The sequence below is a fragment of the Oncorhynchus nerka genome, linkage group LG23, assembly GCF_034236695.1.
Source record: "Oncorhynchus nerka isolate Pitt River linkage group LG23, Oner_Uvic_2.0, whole genome shotgun sequence".
Lineage (NCBI taxonomy): Eukaryota > Metazoa > Chordata > Actinopteri > Salmoniformes > Salmonidae > Oncorhynchus > Oncorhynchus nerka.
In genome coordinates this window covers 26879326-26896767 of record NC_088418.1, presented here as the reverse complement: position 1 = coordinate 26896767, position 17442 = coordinate 26879326, and the positions used below count along the sequence as shown (strand labels likewise).

General features: G+C 40.0%; 1 protein-coding gene and 1 long non-coding RNA gene across 2 annotated transcripts in view; both read right to left on the bottom strand.

Annotated features, from left to right (window-relative positions):
* The window catches only part of zgc:56095 (Ferritin, lower subunit-like), a 31361-nt gene that overhangs the window by 13622 nt on the left and 297 nt on the right, over positions 1–17442 (bottom strand). The gene's annotated exons all lie outside the window — the stretch shown is intronic.
* LOC135563952 (uncharacterized) lies at positions 4959–17078 on the bottom strand. The gene is made up of 2 exons (XR_010460679.1): positions 9671–17078; positions 4959–8845 (listed from the first exon to the last, which is right to left on the bottom strand). It is a non-coding gene; the product is annotated as an uncharacterized LOC135563952 (long non-coding RNA).

Genomic DNA, 17442 nt, shown 5'->3' with positions numbered 1-17442 from the left:
CTAAAGATGCAACAACTAGCTTGGATTGCTAATATATGCACTTGAATGGTAAATTTAGTAGGCCTAGCACTTTTTAATCGAGGCCATCATAACTATTTATCACGCGACAGCATTTCAAATTGTTACGCAATGATTGGACTTATAAAAGCACGTTTCACTCCAGCAGCAGCTCCCCCGCTGTCTGACAGATGGTCCACTCATAGTGTCTGTATGCCTTTTTGGTCGCCGATTATATTGCAATCCACGAGGAAACTGCGTGGCAGTTACGCGAGTGCAGCGTCAAAAGGACATTGTGGCTGTAAGGAGCCACGGTAAGTTGCTAGCTAACATTAAACTTCTTTAAAAAAATAAATAATAATAATCACCTTCACATAATCACTAGTTAACCTAGTAATATCAGCAACCATGTGTAGTTAACTAGCTTGTCCTGCGTTGCATATAATCAATGCGGTGCCTGTTAATTTATCATCGAATCACAGCCTACTTCAATTTCGCCAAATGGGTGATGATTTATCAAAAGCACATTTGCGAAAAAAAAAGCACAATCATTGCAGAAATGTACCTAACCATAAACATCAATGCCTTTCTTAAAATCAATACACAGAAGTATATTTTTTAAAACCTGCATATTTAGTTAAGAAATTCATGTTAGCAAGCAATATTAACTAGGGAAATTGTCACTTCTCTTGCGTTCAGTGCAAGCAGAATCCGGGTATATGCAACCGTTTGGGCCACCTGGCTCGTTGCGAACTGATTTGCCAGAATTTTACATAATTATGACATAACATTGAAGGTTGTGCAATGAACAGCAATATTTAGACTTAGGGTTGCCAGCTTTTCGATAAAATACGGAACGGTTCCGTAGTTCACTGAAAGAATAAACGTTTGGTTTTCGAAATTGTAGTTTCCGGATTTGACCATATTAATGACCAAAGGCTCGTATTTCTGTGTTTATTATATTATAATTAAGTCTATGATTTGATATTTGATAGAGCAGTCTGACTGAGCGGTGGTAGACAGCAGCAGGCTCGTAAGTATTCATTCAAACCGTACTTTACTGCGTTTGCCAGCAGCTCTTAGCAATGCTTGAAGCACAGTGCTGTTTATGAATTCAAGCCTGTTAACTGCCGAGATTAGGCTGGCAATACTAAAGTGCCTATAAGAACATCCAATAGTCAAAAGGTATATGAAATACAAATGGTATAGAGAGAAATAGTCGACGCGTCATAATTCCTATAATAACTACAACCTAAAACTTCTTAACTGGGAATATTGAACCACCAGCTTTCATATGTTCTCATGTACTGAGCAAGGAACTTAAACGTTAGCTTTTTTTACATGGCACATTTACTTCTCCAACACTGTGTTTTTGCAATATTTAAACCAAATTGAACATGTTTCATTATTTATTGAGACTAAATAGATTTTATTTATATAAACTCAGCAAAAAAAAGAAATGTCCTCTCACTGTCAGCTGCGTTTATTTTCAGCAAACTTAACATGTGTAAATATTCATATGAACATAAGATTCAACAACTGAGACAAACTGAAGTTCCACAGACATGTGACTAACAAATGGAATAATGTGTCCCTGAACAAAGGGGGGTCCAAAATAAAAAAGTAAGTCAGTATCTGGTGTGGCCACCAGCTGCATTAAGTAAGTTGTTACACGTGGTCTGCCACTGCAAGGACGATCAGCTGTCCGTCCTGTCTCCGTGTAGTGCTGTCTAAGGCGTCTCACAGTACGGACATTGCAATTTATTGCCCTGGCCACATCTGCAGTCATCATGCCTCCTTGCTGCATGCCTAAGTCATGTTCACGCAGATGAGCAGGGACCCTGGGCATCTTTCTTTTGGAGTAGAAAGTTTTCATAACTGTGACTTTAATTGCCTACTGTCTGTAAGCTGTTAACGACCGTTCCACAGGTGCATGTTCATTAATTGTTTATGGTTCATTGAACAAGCATGGGAAACAGTGTTATAACCCTTTACAATGAAGATCTGTAAAGTTATTTTTACGAATTATCTTTGAAAGACAGGGTCCTGAAAAAGGGACGTTTCTTTTTTTGTGAGTTTATTAAGTTAAAATAAGTGTTCATTGTTCATTCAGCATTGTTGTAATTATTATTACAAATATATACATACAAATTGGGTGCTCCATGTCCTTTCCAACCGATCAGCTTAAAACTGCTCTGCGCTCAAAGAAAAAAACTGCCACTCCAAATTTGCTCCATTCATTAAAATCACAATTTAACCAACACCCAACTATTTTTGTGACTAGCTGGACCTACCAATTCGTTTTGAAGTATTGAAACCAAACCATATGATTTGAATTAAAAGTATATTAATAAACATGAAAAGGTGGATGTAAGAAGCGCTCATCATTTCAAATAGGCTACATGTCATATTAAACAGCATACAAACACTAAATAGGTCAGGAGCCAGAGAGGGAGCCTAGGAAGGAACGAAAATGAATTTAGGCTATATTATTCCAAGGCTATACCCTACAAAGAAATACATTGTGAAGCATTTGCGAGTGCAACACAACAGGTCGGTAGGGACAAAGCGCGCAGCATTTAAACATTTCATTGTATTTAATCATTATAGTCTATAAATTGTGCAAATAGGCTGCGACTGATACAAATTAAACAAATTACTTAGTGTTTTTTTACTAATACATTTTTTAAAACATGAGTTTGGCCGTCTATGGCTTCAGGTTCATGCGATAGTGCCCGGAGAGCAGGCCAGCAGCGAAGAATATCCTCTAGTTGTGAACACATCACTGTACTCCCTCCCTTGGTCTTCATCTTTGTAAGTCACCTTGATTTGCACCTGTGTTATAACAGTTTATTTTATGAAAATATTTAGCAAACTAATGTAGCTAAAGCAAGGGGCTATTGCAGCACACAAGTAGACTACAAATGCATGCTGGGCCGGGCATGCCTTGAGCTCATGAAGTGGGTGCTACTGGAGCGGGCGAGAAGGCCGACGCTCCAGCCTTTGGGAATCTCGCTCTGCTCACATACTCTGATAGGTGGACTGCAGTTCGTATTCAGACCCAGAACAGGGACAATACGGACCATGGGTCCAGACAACAAAAAAAGGAAAACCTTTGGTGGGCAGTTTTTATTTTTTTTGTCATTCACTAACAGAGCTGATTATAACCGGTCAGAAATGTCCAATTGATCCACTAAGCCATGTTATCTAGGTAGGTAATTTAGGCTAAGCTGCTATCCAAATCTTGTAGTTCTCATGGCCAAGTTACCTACCCAGGAGCCCCAATTTATTATTTTTCATTTTTTTACTCAAGTATCAATAACAAAAAATGTCAGGAAATGTTAGAATTGCAGAAATTTTGCTTTAAAATGGCTAAATGTTCTCTCCGCCCCATGGCGAGATGTGTAGAACTGCAGGAAATGAGCTTTGAAACCGCAACAACAAAAATCAGCCAACAAGATGTGTGAACAGTTTGGGGTTGCATTGTTGAGAGGTGGGGGTTTGTTACTACACTGACAAATTACAATATCCATTTGGACCTTTGTCACCTAGTTAGGCCAAAGGCTGGCAGATGGCCACATTGAGGCCTTCCATCTTACCATCCGAAGGGAATGCATGCAGCCGGCTAGTACATGTATCCCCGTGGACCGGTTCGTACCTAAAGCATTCTCCATGCAGGCTGCAAATCTGATGATTTCCTCCTAGAACTCAATTTGACTGCGGGAATTCATTACACATTATCCACCACACTGGATAATGGATAATGGGTAATGCCTAGGAATGCTAGTCCTGGATGTTGCTATTGCGTTCAACCAATCAGGTTGTAGAACCTGTTTACCCCAGGCTCGACATGGGGCGCAATATCAGGAAGTAGCATTAGCCACTTTAGCATGGAAAATGGTGTTTCACAAAGAAAATATGAATTTAATTTAACCTGGCAAGTCAGTTAGGAACAAATTCTTACTTACAATGACGGCCTAAGAACCGTGGGTTAACTACCTTGTTCAGGGGTAGAATGACAGATTTTGACCTTGTTGCTAGACCAAATCTCCGAGCTGACCTTTCGGTTACTGGCCCAACGCTCTAACCACTAGGCTACCTGCTGCCCATATTTCCCACGTTTTTTTCTGCCTTATTGCCATTAAATCGAGTTGGAGGTGGTAAATCAACGCATTTGCAGCCTCTATAGAGAACGAACCGGTACACGGGGATTTGAGTGTATAGCCGGCGGCATACATTCCCCACAGAACGCTGTGGATGGGAGTCTGTTCGATGAATGTGATTTGTTTGTTGAGTGGCTTCACTGCAAGTGTATTGTATGTTTTTTTCCCCCAGATTTTTTTAAAGAGACATTTCACTGGTGTATAAATATGAAGCATCCGCTTGGCGTTTCCACGAGGAAGCCCACTGACGGGCAGTGGGGAGAAGATGGAAAGAGATGGATTTTGTCCTACATTTTGCAAATGAAACATTTTATATCAATAGTTCAGTTCCCAAAACTATAATCTGTTGTGAACAGAGTGGACTACGTTTTATAGACTTTAGCCTTTACCGAAGTTTTAAAATGTCTTGTTTAGGAGTGCAAAGTTGAATTGAGTTATTGCACATGCATTTCACAGAGCAGGGCTTCCCTAACGGAAAACGCAGTTGTATGCTAGAACGGGCCAATAGGATATCGCTAGCTCGTGCTTGGCTCTGCCCACCTTCTTGCTTGTTCTGCCCACTATGACTCATCTGTTCCCATTGGAAAAGACAGGCTGTGGTCCATCTTGGTTTGGTTATTACAATCTTTGCATTCCCTTTGGATGGTAAGATTAAAGGACTATAGTATCACCACCATCTGCCAGCCTTTGAGCTACCAGTAGCTAGGATGTGTGTGACCGTACCTTCTAAAATAGTATTTAAGTACCCATGGTCTAACATATCTAGAATCCTGGACATAAAAGGCATGCCCAAATGGCTGAAAGGAACTGGCATAAATAGAAACATTTACCAGTTTAATTTTATTAACAAATCAATACAGGAAGTACATGTGGGAACACAATATATAAATAATATACAAAGAACAATTGGGCTAGGGGCGGGGCTAGGGGTACAATATCACATTACACAAGGACATACTTATTATTCTAACAGCTTTTTTGTTAGAGTATTTAATTATCTTAAAATGCAGTTCCATTTCTTTTTGTAAGGTAAGAAAATGTGTTTTGCTTGTAAATTTACATTTGTGAATATGAAATTTGGCCAAAAATGTTTCAGCTTATTTCTATCATAGGTAAAGAATCCAAGCAGTACATCTCTCTACAATAGTGTAAGATCCTCATGAATGTGTTCAATTATAAATCTACTGTTGTCTTGCCACAGTTTTCGTACATGAATAAAATACCACTGTTTCTGGGTGGTCATTACAAAATGAGCAATTTGAGTTCATGTTTTCCTTAAACTTCTTCATGTAGTGGTTGGCAGGATAATATTTATGAATATTTTTAAACAAAACTTCCTTAAATTTTGTTAAGTAGGTATGTGTATGGCAACATCCAAACTTTTTTGCGACAAATATTATCAATAAATCCATTCCAATAAGGCATGACATCCTGCTGAAACAAGGTTCGTATTCCTATTGTTGAATGTTCCTACTGATGAGTCAACAGGTTCAACAGAAGGTAGGCTCTGGGGGTCAGGTCTTGACACATTCCTGAATAATAAAGCAACACCTGAGGGAATGGCATCTAAGACAATTGCAAAATGTTTAGGTGTTACAGGAACCTTGTAAAGTGATAAGAATTCCTTATAACTGAGTAAAATACCCTCTGCGTTTACCAGTTGGCTCACCAATAGGATATTATTTCAGAACTTATATTCTAAAAACAAAGAATAATTTTATACAATATATCCAGATTGTTCCATATATAATGTGTGGAGAAAAATTCTGCTTATAAATGAACCCTTTCACATGTACCATCACACGGGTGTGATCGTTCTACAGTGGTCCCTGAAGCGTATGATCACACCCCGTGATTAGAACACTCATTTAGAACGGCCAGTTTCGAATGACGCAACAATAAGCATTTGAGCTGGCCACACTTTTTTCAGAAACTATTTACACAAACACAGTCCTTACAAAGTTGTGCTTTATCATCTTGGCCAGGTCGCAATTGTACATGACAACTTGTTCTAAACTTGCCTACCTGGTTAAATAAAGGTGAAATAAATAAAATGTCCAGAATGTAAGCAGCTTATTTTTGGATGCAATGTTCATATACTTCTGTGAATATCTATAGCATAACACAATCATCCTAACCAGAAAAATGTAGGCTACATTTGTCCTAGAGCTGAGGAAAGATTGACCCAACACAAGCAGTCATATTTTCCAACTCTCGGCTGACATAAACTACAATATCAATTAGCTAATAGCAATTACTATATATAATTAATCACACCACGGGTGAGCTCACCATTGATCGAAATAATTAGGTAAAACACTTTCTAGAAATCGAAAATAATCCGACGATTAGTTTCAGCGCACAGCCATGCATTTTTTCCTCGCAGAAACCGAAGATGACAAGATGAGTTTGGTCTGTTTATAGTATGCATGTTGAAGGGGTGTGTCATCTACCGTCGTTCACATCCCACCATTCATTTCCGGAAGTCCTCAAAAAAATGAGTGAACACTTACTCACTTCATTTTGTTATAACATCTTTGGTCAAACAGACGATTACGTGAAACCCAGAATGCATTGCATGTCAACAAGCATGGTTACACAGCTGGAATTGGCTTAGCTCATAATCAGTACAACCTTCAAAACAGTATTTTACACATAATATGTGCCCATTACAATCTATGCAAGAATCGGAATGCATGATTTGTCACCTAGAATTGAAAACGTGTGAATAAGACAGTAAATACACAAATAATTGCCACACAAAACATTTTTTTGATAGTGATTTATTGATACAAGTGGCGGGTGCCGGCAGTCAACCACGTACCATCTCACTCTGGGCCATTTAGTGTTGTTGTTTATGTATGTAGCTAGGCTAGTGAGCTAAGCTGTAGCATTAGCAATGCCTTTGAAAAGGAGACGACTCACAAATGTGTAAATTCTGGAGATATTTTAAAATTATGACAATGAGTCTGAAAGTCAGGAATCAGATTCTGACAGTGACAGTAAGGAGCTGCCCCCCAACCTTGTAGCCATTGAGAACCCTGAATCTGAATTTCCCTTGTCCACTGACAAAGTACCAGGTCCCTTTGAAGATGCTGGTGGTGATGGAGGCAGACCGGCAGTGGATGAAGTACAGGAGTTGTGGTAGCTGGAAGGCCGCCAGTCATTTCACCCCTCCTGGCCCTGCTGTTTGCAGTCTGGAGTGCAACGCCCCTTGCCATTTCCAACTGAGACAGAGTACTTCAAGTGGTTTCTGACAGAGGAGTTGGTGGGAAACAGTAGAGGGGACCAATCGCTATGCCTTGGAGCTACAGAAGAGAGAGCCAGTAGTGAGGGGGAAACTCACTAAATGGGTGACAACCACAATTAGTGAAAAAATTTTATTTTCTGGTGCCAGTCCTTCTAATGGGAATAGTAAATAAGAACTCCCTAAGGAGAATACTGGAGCACAGATCCTATGTTCGCAACTCCCTTCTTTGCAAACCTCTTTTCCCAAGACCGCTTCCTAGTTCTGCTGCGATGCCTGCATTTCGTCAACAATGCTACTGCCATCCTAAGTGACCCGTTATACAAAATAAGAAATGTTCTTATCAGCCTGACATCAGCATTTGGTCATGTCTTTGTGCCATACAAGGAACTATGCATTGATGAGTCCCTGACGTTATGGAAAGGTAGGCCGGCGTTCTGTCAATATATTCCCGCCAAAAGGCACAGGTTTGGAGTGAAGTTCTTTGTCATGTGCGACGTGAAGACAGGATTTGTCTAGGATATTATAGTATACACAGGGTCCATCACTGACATCCAACATTATGAGGGGCTTGGGGTGTCCGGGTCCGTGGTGATGACCATGCTGGCTCCTCATCTCGGCAAGGGACTTACGTGGACAATTGGTACAGCAGTCCCACACTCTTCCACAGCATCTGCTCTCCAACAGCACAGGGGCCTGTGGCACAGTCAGGTCGAACAGGAAGGGGATGCCGGCATACGGATGCAGGAAGATGCAGAGAGGGGAGGTGGAGTTCCAGGAGAACGGTCAACAGCTGGCAGTAAAGTGGCATGACAAACGAGAAGTCCTTGTCCTCTCCACTGTCCATACAGCAACCATGTCGGCCACAGAGAAGGTGGACCACCTGACGGGAGAGAGAAAGATCAAACCAGATTGTGTGCTTGACTATATCCTCAAAATGGGGGCCGTGGATAAGGCGGACATGATAAACCAGGAGAAGAGGCGCTAGGAGAAGAAGACAAAATACATGTGTTTAGCTTGTGATACACCTCTATGTATTTCACCATGCTTTGAGGAGTATCACATGCTCAAGCATTATTGAGCACATCTGCAGCGATAAGTGACTGACTGACCTGACAGGTGACCTGCCATGATACTATGCCTTTAGAGGTGGGGGTGGAAATGCAGTTTTTGTTCAGTCACTGCATGAATATTAAATATGGGTTATGCATATTCTGTTTTTTGTCCTCTAGTACAACAAGTTGTTGTTGTTGAACCAACTACCAATACTGCAATAAAATAGACGACTATTACATATTGGCCTGTGTGTTTTCTTGCTGTGTTTTCATCCAGTACAACTGTTAAGGAGTGTAGGTTAGCATACAACAGCTGTCCTCATTCTTCAACTCCAAAGATGCCCAATTCCAGTTATGATATTGGCAAATACTGTTTGTGGTTTCTGAAAGTACAGAATAAAGGGGGAAATATTAATTAGTATACAATATTAGGATATAGCAATATTACAAATAAGTAACAAAAATGAACACTGCTAAAAAATAGTTTATTGCATTGACAAAATCACAGATTTGAGTTATAACAGTAAGAAACTAACTTTTGAGCTCCACAAGGGGGCAAGGCAGGGCAGAACAGAGCTATATAATGATGGCCTACACCGGCCAGACTCGGACAACGCTGGGCCAATTGTGCGCTGCCCTATGGGACTCCCAATCACAGCCAGTTGTGATACAGCCTGGATTTGAACCAGGGTATCTGTAGTGATGCCTCTAGCACTGAGATGCAGTGGCATAGACCGCTGCACCACTTGGGAGTCATAAGGCCAGGGTAGCTTCAAAATACAACACAAGCTAATACTTCTGACGCAACTAGCATTGTTTTGGGGTGGCAGGGTAGCCTAGTGGTTAGAGCATGTGACTAGTAACCGGAAGGTTGCTAGTTCAAACCCCCGAGCTGACAAGGTACAAATATGTCGTTCTGTCCCTGAACAGGCAGTTAACCCACTGTTCCTAGGCCGTCATTGAAAATAAGAATTTGTTCTTAACTGACTTGCCTGGTTAAATAAATAAAAATAAAATGTTTTACAGAGCTAATGGAAGAATATAGCTAGCTACCTAAGCACGATTGAATAGAACACCATGAAGGTTATAAAATGAGTAACATTACCTCACGTGTCTGCGGTTATAAATAATATACACAAATATCTTATGCTCCATACATAGTGAGCTACAGCAGAAACGGCATACGGAAACTAACATAAGGCACTTACTTTGATAGAAACGCAGCATGGATTTGAACCAGGGAGTCTGTAGTGACATCTCTAGCATTGATGTGCTGTGCCTTTGACCGCTGTGCCACTTGGGAGTCATAAGGTCATGTAGCTTCAAAATACATCACAAGATAATACTTCTCTGACGCAATTAGCATTGTTTTACAGAGCTGATAGAAGTAGCTAGCTGCATAAGCACGATTGAATAGAACACCATGAAGGTTATAAAATGAGTAACGTTACCTCACGTGTCTGCGGTTATAAAGAATATACACAAATATATTATGCTCTATACATACAGTATGCTACAATAGAAACGACGTACAGAAACTATTACAACGTAATAATTCAATTTGATAGAAACACACACATTTCCAAAGTTATTATTAGTAACGAAAACAATGACTGCAACAGATGGAAAATGTGAACACGTGTGCAGATCCTGTTCTGACGGGAGATGAGCAAATGTCTGCAGACTTGAACTGCACAAACAATTGGGAAGTGCTTGGGAATTTTGTCCGGGTCAGAAATGTCCCAAATATTAAATTGTCCACAAAAGTAAAAATGACCATTTTTATGAGAATGAATGAGGTGGAACACACCTAAATTCAAACTGTTCTTAGAAAATAAAAACAGAAATTCATTTGAAATTGAAACAGCCTATAAATAAAAACGGGCTGCGTGCTTTTAGTTTGAGGGCAGCGCGGATTAAATGCACTGTTACGTATCAATCACATTCTGGAATGGAGAGAACATGCTAACATCACGTGCATTAAAAAAACGCTGGGGCGACCGTTAGAGATATTTGAAACTCAAGCATGAAAGGGTTTTAAGGACCATGACAAGAAAACCTGCCGATGAAAAGCAGAAAGTTTCACTGGAACTTTGTCAATATTATAATTGCAAACCAACATGAAGTTAAGGCCACCAAATGTAGAGAAGACACGAGGAATAAAATTACACATATAAGTGTCTTCTTAGGAATTGTTTTATACAATTGATCTTAAAAACTATTATTTAAGGTAGTAAAGTCCAGAAAATTCAGCCCACCATTCTCATAAGTGTTCAATACAACAGTTTTCCTAATGTAATGGGTATGGTTTCTCCACAGAAAGTAGAAAATCATCTGGTCTATCTCCTTGCTTATTTTACTGTCAAGATATAAAAGATAGAGTACCATATGTTAGTCTAGAGATAACCAAGGCTGAAGTTATTAGGACTTCCTTTTAAAAGATAAGTCCCTCTGTAGCCATTGATTTAGCTTCTTCTGTTTTTTTTTTAAATTTATTATTATTATTTTTAAATAAGAGGGTTAAAATTTAGTAAGCCTCTAGACTTCTGATTTTTTGTAATGGTTATGCCTAAATAGGTAAGTTCTTCTTTTACTGGAATACTATAATATGAAGGTGTCACACAATCTTTGACAGGCATGAGTTCACATTTATTCATGTTAAGATATAGACCAGACGCTTTGGAAAAGGATTGTATCAAATTTATCGATATGGGTATTTGGTTAGCATCTTTCAGAAAAAAAGTGTAGTATCATCAGCCAGCTGGCTTATAACAATTTCTTTACCAGCTATGGAAATGCCTTGTACAGGACTATTATTTAAAGAATTTGTGTGATTAATAAAAACAGGTACGGAGAGATAGGACAACCTTGCTTAATTCTGCTCTTTAACTCAAATCTAGGCGAGGTGTCATATTTTAATTTGATAGAGCTGTTACCATTTGTATAGAGAGTCTTAATAGCCATATAGAAAAAAAAAATCCCCAAAGCCAAGTCTCTCAAGGGAGTGGAAGAGGAACTGATGCTCTACTGTGTCAAATGCTTTATGAAAATCTAAAAATATGAAGCTATCCTCGGTTATTAGGTCTGAGTAGTCAAGTATGTCTAATACTAGTCTGATATTGTTAGAAATATGTCTGTTCCTCATGAAGCCAGACTGTGTTTCATCAATGATTGCATCCAGGACTTCTTTAATTATTTTTGCAAGTAGTACGGCTAATATCTTGTAGTCATTATTAAGACTACAAATTGGACGCCAGTTATCGATGAGCAGTACTTTTTTAGGCTTAGGTATCAGTGTTATTAACCACTGACTCATTGTAGGAGGGAGAACATTGTTTTTAATACTCTAAAAAGACATCAAATAGGAAGGGAGCTACTTGTTCAGAAAATAATTTGTACAATTCTGATGAATTCCATCAACACCTGGTGATTTATTGTTCTTCGGATGTTTGATAGACTATAATCTCCTCAACTTTGATGGGTTCACACTGTTTAGATTCTATATCACTGATAGAGTGAACATTATTCAGTGCAGTCAAAAATCATATCTGTGGATTCCTGACAGTACGTAGAGCTATACAATTCTGTAAAAATTGCTACAGTATTTAGCGATTAATTTTGGTCATCTGTAATAACACCAATGTTTAACTTATGGAGTGTTATTTGTAGAGTGACATTTCTGAAGTCTACAGAAATAGGATGAATTCTGTTCTCCCTCAATCCATTTCTTCCGAGATCTTATATATGATTAAAAGCAGAAGGAGCCTTGTGAGATCTTGCGTGGAGCCCCAGATCGAGGGAGATTATCAGTGGTCTTGTATGTCTTCCATTTCCTAATAATTGCTCCCACAGTTGATTTCTTCAAACCAAGCTGCTTACCTATTGCAGATTCAGTCTTCCCAGCCTGGTGCAGGTCTACAATTTTGTTTCTGGTGTTCTTTGACAGCTCTTTGGTCTTGGCCATAGTAGAGTTTGGAGTGTGACTGTTTGAAGTTGTGGACAGGTGTCTTTTATACTGATAACATGTTCATACAGGTAACGAGTGGAGGACAGAGGAGCCTCTTAAAGAAGAAGTTACAGGTCTGTTAGAGACAGAAATATTGCTTGTTTGTAGGTGGCCAAATACACTGCTAAAAAAAAGGGAACACTTAAACAGGACAATGTAACTCCAAGTCAATCACACTTCTGTGAAATCAAACTGTCCACTTAGGAAGCAACACTGATTGACAATACATAACACACGCTGTTGTGCAAATGGAATAGACAACAGGTGGAAATTATAGGCAATTAGCAAGACACCCCCAATAAAGGAGGGGCTCTGCAGGTGGTGACCACAGACCACTTCTCAGGTCCTATGCTTCCTGGCTGATGTTTTGGTCACTTTTGAATGCTGGCGGTGCTTTCACTCTAGTGGTAGCATGAGACGGAGTCTACAACCCACACAAGTGGCTCAGGTAGTGCAGCTCAACCAGGATGACACATCAATGCGAGCTGTGGCAAGAAGGTTTGCTGTGTCTGTCAGCGTAGTGTCCAGAGCATGGAGGCGCTACCAGGAGACAGGCCAGTACACCAGGAGATGTGGATGAGGCCGTAGGGGGGCAACAACCCAGCAGCAGGACCGCTACCTCCACCTATGTGCAAGGAGGAGCAGGAGGAGCACTGCCAGAGCCCTGCAAAATGACCTCCAGCAGGCCACAAATGTGCATGTGTCTGCTCAAACGGTCAGAAACAGACTCCATGAGGGTGGTATGAGGGCCCGACGTCCACAGGTGGGGGTTGTGCTTACAGCCCAACACCGTGCAGGACGTTTGGCATTTGCCAGAGAACACCAAGATTGGCAAATTTGCCACTGGCGCCCTGTGCTCTTCACAGATGAAAGCAGGTTCACACTGAGCACATGTGACAGACGTGACAGAGTCTGGAGACGCCATGGAGAATGTTCTGCTGCCTGCAACATCCTCCAGCATGACCGGTTTGGCGGTGGGTCAGTCATGGTGTGGGGTGGCATTTCTTTGGGGTGCCAGACAGGCTACCTCTGGCGAGCACATGGAAGGCTGACTGCCATTAGGTACTGAGATGAGATCCTCAGACCCCTTGTGAGACCATATGCTGGTGCGGTTGGCCCTGGGTTCTGCCTAATGCAAGACAATGCTAGACCTCATGTGGCTGGAGTGTGTCAGCAGTTCCTGCAAGAGGAGGGCATTGATGCTATGGACTGGCCCGCCCGTTCCCCAGACCTGAATCCAATTGAGCACATCTGGGACATCATGTCTCGCTCCATCCACCAACGCCACCACAGACTGTCTAAGAGTTGGCGGATGCTTTAGTCCAGGTCTGGGAGGAGATCCCTCAGGAGACCATCCGCCACCTCATCAGGAGCATGCCCAGGCATTGTAGGGAGGTCATACAGGCACGTGGAGGCCACACACACTACTGAGCCTCATTTTGACTTGTTTTAAGGACATTACATCAAAGTTGGATCAGCCTGTAGTGTGGTTTTCCACTAATTTTGAGTGTGACTCCAAATCCAGACCTCCATGGGTTGATAAATTTGATTTCCATTGATAATTTGCGTGATTTTGTTGTCAGCACATTCAACTATGTAAAGAAAAAAAGTATTTAATAAGAATATTTCATTCATTCAGACCTAGGATGTGTTATTTTAGTGTTCCATTCATTTTTTTGAGCAGTGTACTTATTTTCCACCATAATTTGCAAATAAATTCATTAAAAATCCTACAATTTGATTTGGGATTTTTTTCTCTCATTTTGTCTGTCATAGTTGAAGTGTACCTATGATGAAAATTACAGGCCTCATCTTTTTAAGTGGGAGAACTTGCACAATTGGTGGCTGACTAAATACTTTTTTGCCCCACTGTATTATCCAGTTTATTTTGTAACTCAATCAGTTCCATCTTCTCCTCCCGAGAGGCCGGCTGGGGACCTCTGAGAAAGGGAAGTTCTCTTAATGATCACCTTTTCCTCCTCAGCTCTTCTGGTCTTAGCAAGATTACTACCATATTTTCTAAGGTATTTGGACACTTCAAATTTAAAGAGCTCCCAGTTCTTGCAATAAGATTTTTCTTCACAAGCCCTTTCCCAAAAGTGTGAAAGCAGATCTTTACCCTCAATCTTAACTATATCATTATTTAATAATGAGCTATTTAGCTTCCAGTAGGATGGCCTACCAAGGTTAGTATCAGGGGGAAATATTTTGATATCAATGTAAATGGCCCTATGGTCTGTGAGGAGAGTAGTACAAATACTTGTAGTAACACACTCACTATCAATACATTTGGATATAAGCCAAAAATCTATTCTGGATTGTCTGGAACCTGTTTTGTTACTCCAAGTGAATGGTCTGTCAGCAGGAAACCTCTCTCTCCATATATCAGTAAGATCAAACTTTTCCATAAAAAGTATTAAACCCAAATTCTGATTGGTTGGCCTACCTGGGGGCCATCTATCAGTTGAATTATCTATAGTAATGTTAAAGTCCCCTCCTATCAATAATAATAAACTCGGAAATTTAGATAACCAATGAAGTATATGTTTCTATAGATTCAAGCAACTCATCATTCTCATGTTTGGTGTTGTACCCGTAGAAGTTTACAATGAGCATAATGTCATTGTAATTGATCACAAGACAAATAAAGTGACCAAAGGGGTCACATTCTGAGTGTAGAATATTACCAAAGGGATTTTTCATTGTAATGACACCAGCAGTGCGTTCAGATCCATGGGAAAGCCAAATATCGTTGTCCCACTGTGACCTCCAGAAGTTGGCATCAGCCAAAATTGAGTGAGACTCTTGAAAAAAGCAAAAATCTGTTTGAAATTGTTGAGCAAATAAAAATAAGGCCTTGTGCATTGTTTCGTAACACCCTAGCATTAAGAGAAACTATAGACAAAGACAAAACAAAGATTATATAAAGTATAAACTGTAGTAGGAGTCGTCAAAAACGTAGGAGCAGTGAACGTAAGCGATAAGGAACCGAGATCTTCACCATTTAAGTCAACTAAGTGAAAATAGCGTTTTCCATAAACTCTGAGCTAGATGTTGTCCGGCTTTTGAAATTAAACTCAACTGAAAATTATGTTCAAGACCAAACCAAGGGTTCTTTGTAGTAAGAGACTAAAAACCCTCTTTAGTGGAATCAGGAACTATTCTGAGAAAATACAAAATAATAATTTAAATTAAAAGGGTACCTACTACTTTAAGTGCATATGAAAACTGATCATAAAAAATTGGAATAATTTTTTTTTACATACATGTTTCTAAGACCCTTTTCACTTGGAAATAAGTATTAATAACTAAATAGAACAACCGTGTAAAGTCAGAGTAGACCTGTTTGCTCTTTAAAAACAGTATCTTAGTTACTGTATACATAAAAAATAAATACAACTTTCAGTCTTCTTCGTAAGTTTGTAAACAAAATAGGCCTTCTCGTCATACAAGACCAAACTAATAACTTGAAGTACCTGAGTATTCCGAAAAATTGTCACCTGATGCTTGTTAGGTAAAGTAAACAATACAAGGAAAATGAGAATACCATGGCCGAAACCATCAATCTGTTCCTTCTGGTGAGATTTTAGGGAGGAATATGGATTTCTGAACCGTTGACGAAGCGGCGTCCTCCGAAGTAAGCCTCATTTCGTACTTTATTGATCTTTGGCCACAACTTGTTCCTTCTTTCTATGTCCTCTGGGCTGAGATGCTCGGCGAAACGCATACCATGGCTCTGAAGGAAGGCGTTCTTCCTATCAGCTTTCCAGACAGCATCCTTGTATAATCTGGCAATGAAGAGGATGATGATACCCCTTGGTCTTGAATTGTTTTGCTGTTGCTTCTTGCCGAGGCGATGCACGACATCCATGGTACCACCAACTTTGTTCTTCTCTGCAGGCATAACTTCTTGGCAGATGCGGATAGCCTCTCCTCGCACATCCTCATTCTCCACCTCTGGCAATCCGTGGAGTCTCAGGTTCCATCTTCTTGTGTATTGTTCCAGATCAGTGAGACGTCTATGGTAGACATTGTTATTATTTTTTCCAAATTCTTGATTTCACCACATACAAACTCCAGTCTTTTTCAAGCCTTCGATAACCATGGTGGTCGTGCCTACCATTTTCTCAATGGCGTCAGACCTGGAGTTGATGAGTAAGGAGAGGGTAGCCACGATGTCAGAGTTCATGTTGGGGTTTTTGGAGGGTGGAAGTTTGCACGGAGTAACCGGTAAAGGGGGGAATTCGTCATCTTCAACAGCATTCGAAAGTATGATATTATCCATAGGGCAAGTGTTGGTGTTTACATACTGGAGAGGGAATGCAAAACAACGACGCTGGACAGAGTGGAATCAGGCGTAGTTATGGCAGTTGTCTATAAGCACGTTTCTCTCTTGTTGATTAGCAATAGAACGGCTAGCTTCTTCCTTTCTATTTGTCACGACTTCGCATGGTCATGCCGAAATAAATTATCAAATTCTTATTCCAGTCACAGGAAAGTAATTATATCTTGAACAAATAAAAACAGTAATAGTGATGACTGTAAACTTGTTTTTCCACAATCTTTCTGAATTTTTTTGCGGAGCTCGGTAAAAAAGAGCGTATGTTCAAGCCGCCATCTTGGCCTCATATATATATATATATATATATATATATATATATATATATATATATATATACACACCAGTTTAATTTGAGGACAACAATGTTGACAGCTGCGCCATAAACGTTGCAAAATAAATGGGAAGAGATTTGAGATGTACCAATTCCATTGCACATGGTTTATGAACGGGTACAAAAAAACTACACCTGGTTTTTAAATGTAAAATTATATAAAATTCTTGCCACCAACAGAATGCTATATATATGCACGACAGTGAGAGTGACCTAACGTTACAGCACGTAATTAGCGTTAGTTAGCTAACAGACAAGCACGAGGAATGCAGAGCAACTGGCTAGGCCACCAACATGGGTG